The sequence below is a fragment of the Pyrgilauda ruficollis genome, unplaced genomic scaffold (genome assembly GCF_017590135.1).
Source record: "Pyrgilauda ruficollis isolate IOZ18807 unplaced genomic scaffold, ASM1759013v1 scaffold27, whole genome shotgun sequence".
Lineage (NCBI taxonomy): Eukaryota > Metazoa > Chordata > Aves > Passeriformes > Passeridae > Pyrgilauda > Pyrgilauda ruficollis.
The window spans coordinates 6,891,210-6,896,837 of record NW_024524044.1 but is presented as its reverse complement, the minus strand read 5'-3'; the positions used below and the strand labels follow the sequence as shown (position 1 = coordinate 6,896,837).

General features: G+C 42.1%; 1 pseudogene; it reads right to left on the bottom strand.

Moving 5' to 3' along the window:
* Positions 1–659: 659 nt before the first annotated feature.
* LOC121355778 lies at positions 660–3,647 on the bottom strand (annotated as a pseudogene).
* Between the last annotated feature and the right edge of the window lie 1,981 nt (positions 3,648–5,628).

The following is a 5,628-nucleotide window of genomic DNA, read 5'->3' as shown; positions in this document are numbered from 1 at the left end:
GTAATTGAATTTTCTGGGGACAACTGAACACTTATTTTCAGCCATTCATTCTCATGCTGGCTGGGTTTTCTATACTGTCTGCCAGGAGAAAAAAAAAGCCCAGAACACCCATTTCATACAGCTTTAAGGAAAAAGTCTTTTTTTGTGACAAAGTTTGATGTGTGGCTTTCTGAAAACTCCAGGACATGGCAAAGTCTCAAAAATCAATCTTTGATTTTAACGTGGCTAGGTCTGATATGTGGTGCAAAAGCTCTCCATCTGATCTTAACAGCCTGCTTGATTTTTCTTGCCCACACACAAGGACAGTTCTCATAACCTGACAAATTGCTGAGCACCACCACTAGACCTTGTCTGGTGTGCTAATCATGCTCTAGATAATTTCCTAGTGTTTTACCCAGCTGGAAGGGAATTTGACCAGGATGATAACTACTGAGGAACAGTCTTCCAAACTGCCTGGTATTAGCCATTGGCTTCCTACTACTGGCTACCTCACAAGAGGCTTGTTAGGCCAGGAAGAACTGACCACATTCCATGTTGTCCTGGCTGGAGGACAGCAAAGACTGGTTAAGCACTCAGCTCTGCTGGTGCCAAGTACTCAGGACTGGTGCAGTCAGATACTCTCTGTTAACAGGGTAAAATGGGGATCTTACACAATGCATTTAAGCCAGGCTAAGGTTTAGCTCTAAACAAGTTAAAGTCATATCTCACCAAATAACAACACCTGCAATCCCCAGGGCATTCTCTCCAATAGTGTTAAAAAGATCTTGCTACAGTGAAAAGAGTAAAGATATCACTGTCAGGTTAATTCAGCATCTCACAGCCTTTCTAAAGTAATCCAGTAGTACCTCACAGCCTTTCTAAAGTAATCCAGTAGCATGTTATGAGGCTGTCTCCCAGACTAGGGCTTCATTCTGGTCCCTATGAACTATATTTTATTATGGCTAAAGGTTTGTTGTCTAGATTACTGTGAGTATTAAACTGAAGTTGCAAACTTAGGTATGGCCTGAGATGTTGGTAATAAGGAAGTGAATAAATTGGGAGGAAAAAAAACATTTAATCCACTTTGATGCAAAAAATTAATCACAGTGATTTGATAACTCATAAATTAGGAGAAGCAAATTAAATCCTTTCATTAAAGTGGGATTTTTTTACACAAGAATTTCCCAAAACATTTCCTCAGTTCTCTTTTTGTTGATAAGGGGAAGGAGAGAGCCATTTTGCTATGTCAATCAGTTGTTTTCCAGTCCATCTCCAATTTGAAAGCTGTGATTCCAAAGGCATGCATTGTTCTTGCTGCTTTCCCTAGGAGCTCACTCAGATTCCTATAAAAACCTAGAAAAAGCAACTGTAAATAGGCCCACACTATAGGAGGGAAATACCAGCATTGTGCAAACTTAAATGAAAAACAAAGTGCAACAATTGGCAAATTTTAAGAATTTCAGTTACAATATTCTTTCAAATTTACATCCTTTCTCATTTTGTTCCAAGGAGATGTCTCACTGTCCTGCTCATACAGCAGGCTGTAAGGAGAAGGTATTTGGTGCTTGGATATTTATCCTTAATTTGAACCATGACTAAGGATCAGCAAACAGTGAATTACTATGCCATGAACACAGAATTTGAAAGGCCATTGATAAGCAAGTGAATCCCTAGACAACATCACTGATTTAGGGGAGTTTGAGGGCCACAGTACATCAAGAAATGACTTGATGTGAAAAAACTTCACAGAGATATGTTGTCTGAAGGGGAAAAGAGGCAGGAACTGGACATAAAATGGCAAAGAGGGTGCAGCAGTTATTGATGTCTGTCTATCCTCTCCTTGCAAAGCTAAGGAAGAGCAAGCTGGATAAAACCACCAAGGCAGGTGTCTCCATCTCCTTCAATGTCTTCAGGAGCAAGAGAAGTGAGGCCCCTTGCTGGGCAGGGCAGTGGGTGAGCACTGGTAGTGATAAAGGAATAGTGAGACCTGATAGAAGAGGAGCTAATGCTCCTTCTCAGACAGGGTGCTGACTTGAGATTCAGTACCTGGGATGAAATTCAAACATGGCCTTCAAAAGCAAATACAGCTCACTTGCTAAACTCCGAAACAGAGAACTGGGGGCTGCTGGTAGTGCAGTCACTGTCTACAGGTGAGAACAGAACCAGGGCAGTGACAGACAAATCATGCTGCTTTTTCAAAGGAATTTTACTGCCTTCATCTAGGTTCTGGGAGGATATCCAGAATCACATTAAAAAGGCCGAGGATAATGGGCTTATCTCAAAAATACTGTCATGTGTGTGCTTGTATGTGCTCAGCTGATGTGAGCAGTACTCTGTTCTGGGGCCTGGACCAACATAGGTATTATGGGACTAAATTATATGATTTTGAGGTGGAGGCATGCAGAAAGACTGTTGGTTCCAATTTTCCATTCTTATGTATACAGAACAAGTTGCTAAAATTTCTGCCTCAGTTTCCCTTCTAAAAAAAGGGCAGGTGTCTGGGGATTAGTGATTGCATACCTGAACAGCAGAAAGTACATGAGGGAGGATTAATGTATTGAAAGCCTCCTATGTACTACATCACATTTCTGAACTCCTTTTAATCCATTCAAATGCTTGCTTGAGTACAGCCTAGTTAGGAATTAAAGCAAACAAAAGCAGGGAAAAAAAGTATATTCAAGGCTGTGTTTTTTCTTCAGAACATTGCGCTCTTTAAAGCATGTGGATAATTAGCATGAACCAGCAGAGCTGGCCCAAGTAGGAGGTTTTCCATCCTGATGCACCATCTGCAAGAATGGTTAAAGGATAAATGCAGCCTACATTGTTCCAGCAAAATCTTCCAGTAGAGAGAAATAATAAAGACTCCTCTCTATGGCCTAGTCAGATATACACAAATACAGGAAAGCATAATATTGGGATGCCATGGAGGAAATCCCTATGGATTCATTCAACCTAAACTGAGAAAAGTACAAAATGTTTTTGCTGTTTCCAAGGGGTTTCTAAATGTCAATGGAAAGACACAGGGCTGCAAAGCTATCTCAGAAACAGGAAAATTCATTGTTCCTCAAAACTTCACTCTTTGGGCAGGAGCCAGTGTAGTTCTGATCATGGAAACTCTAATTATGACAGTCAGGCTATAAGTAGCATTCCCACAGGCCCTTTGGTTTGCTTTCCATTCCTAAAGCAATTGTTTCCTTCATAAAAGTTGTTGCACTTTCTTCAAAGGAAGAAATATATGAATAACATTCAACATCGTTTGTTGAAATATCCCATTTCAGTTATGAGTTTCCTGGACTTTCCTCTGTAGAAATCTTTTGCACCACACTCAGTTGCAGGCCCACTGAGGTCTCCAGTGTGTGCAGCTACCCCGGTGAAGACCTCAGTGGGGATCTAATAGTTAATGCCATGTCTTTTTTTTCTGGATGGGTTTGAACTCTGAAGTTTTAGGATATGCCACCATTAACATGGATTACTGTGATGTGCCTGCCCTCTTGCCTCAGCTAGGGGGCTTCAAACCATATAGAAGATTCTCGGGTTCAGTACATCATACCTCAGGAAGCACAGTTCTGTCAGGCATTCCAGGAGCCTTGAAAGGCTTTCTCTCCCAAACTAGTGGCCAGGCTGATTTCAAAGTGAGAGAAGTCCAGATGAGTGCTATGTGCAGCCATGCCAGGGCTGAACGGTGAAGAGTGCATAACTGTGTTCCAAGTACTTTTGCAGCTTAAGGGATGACATTGGGCAGATCTCCCAGTCTGTCTGTAAGACATAACAGAAAAGCTATTAGTATTTATATATATAAATGTATGAATTGATATTGTTCAATTCTAAGGCATCTATCGTGCTAACACTGAAGAAACAAGGTGAGCACAATCGAACCCAAACAAAGGGGAGAATTCCCAGCCAAAGTAAATTTGTGTAAGTCTGGAAGCCAGCACACCACAGTTGCTTTTCTCATCAATTCACCGAGGGTGTTGCCATCACTTCAGTGGGCCCCAGGATATCTTAGTGTTGTGGCTGTAGCAATGGAAAGCCTGATGAAGACATGGTTTCCTTATCATTCAAGCTTTCTCAATAACAATCAGAGTGACTCTGAAATCAAACCTTGGTTTTTATCCCCATCTTCACAATTTCATGAGCATCCCTGGCCTGTCTATGCAATGCCAGCCAGAGATACTCCAAATAGCTCTAAACAAGCACACATATTTCATTGTCACTGGGCAGTACCATAAAGGGATCCAAGTTCAAACCCCTGATAGCAATAAAGCAGATGCATGAACACTTGTCCTGAGCTATTTATTAGCCTGCCTCCACTATAACATGCAGCTAGTGCCTTCCAGACAATGTCTGATATCTCTGCACAGCGCTGCAGTGTGCAATGTGGACTTTGTTGCTAAGGCCTGTGCCACTAGCATGGGCAGCATCATTAATCACAAGGTCCCTACAGCAAAACCTTCATATTTATACGGAAGAGAGAGAGTCATATCATTTTCCAGCTCCAAGATCTCCCCTGCATTCAAAACCCTGGGAAAATCCCACACACCTATACAATCAACCATCACGGATTTGTATTTGAGCTCTGTTTTTGTTCTTCTTTCTCAGTCCTAGCCCACTTTTTTATCTCTCTTGGGATTGTGACCTACTGGAGGTGAGGATCACGGGTGGGATATGGGCAGCCAGGCTGTTACATATGTACTGCTGGGAATGATGTAGCTATGCTATCCTTCCTGTCTCTTAAAACAGAAACACAGTGAGGAATATCTATGCACCTGGGGTGCATTTATGGGCCTCCCCAGTCCCCTGCTTTTCTGCTATTTTAGGGTAAGCCTAGCACAACTTAATTTCATCAAAACCATCCACATCTAAGGTAACCAACCTAGGTATTTTTAAAAAGCCTTTGATGCTTTTAGGATATAATCTTCTGACAGTCTGAGGCACCAGATTTTTTTACAGCATACAAGGTGTGCCTGTTCCCTCCCCCTGCTGACCAAGCAGCCCTGGAGCAGGAGCAGTGCAGGAGGGGCAGATGCTGCAGAACTCAACGTTTTGTCAGAGAATCTCACCCCATGAGACTCACAGCACATAGCAAACCCAGGTTTTCAACTCAGTACCCACATAGCCACAGCAGCATTACTGAGCCATTTAGAAAAAGCTGTTAAAGAAAATTAGCCTGATTATTTCTCAGAAAGCATATACCAGAACTCAAACTTGGCAAAGACACTCAGGGCTTGTCAGCATTAGAGGGAGGCCAAACTGAATTTCTCACCAAAAGGCTGCACAGCCAAAACTGGAAGATGATTATCAGTTTGCTCTTTTGAGGAGACAATCAACAAAAGGACTACTTTCAGAGAGTCAGACTGCCCCATAGCTGCAGGGAGATGGAGAAGAGGGACAGGGACCTTCTGCCAGCCCAGCAGCCCTGATCCTTGCAGCATGCCTGGGATCAACATGTACTTCTGGCTTTCCAGGAGGGTTCCATGGAGGCTGCAGCTCTGCTGGTCAGCAGCTTTGGCAAAAAAAAAAAACAAAAACAAAAACAAAAACAAAAACAAAAAAAAAAAAAAAAAAAAAAAAAAAAAAAAAAAAAAAACAGATGGAAAATGCAGACCTTGCTGTGCTGGGGCACTATTGCTGAGCACTGCTCTTGGAGTT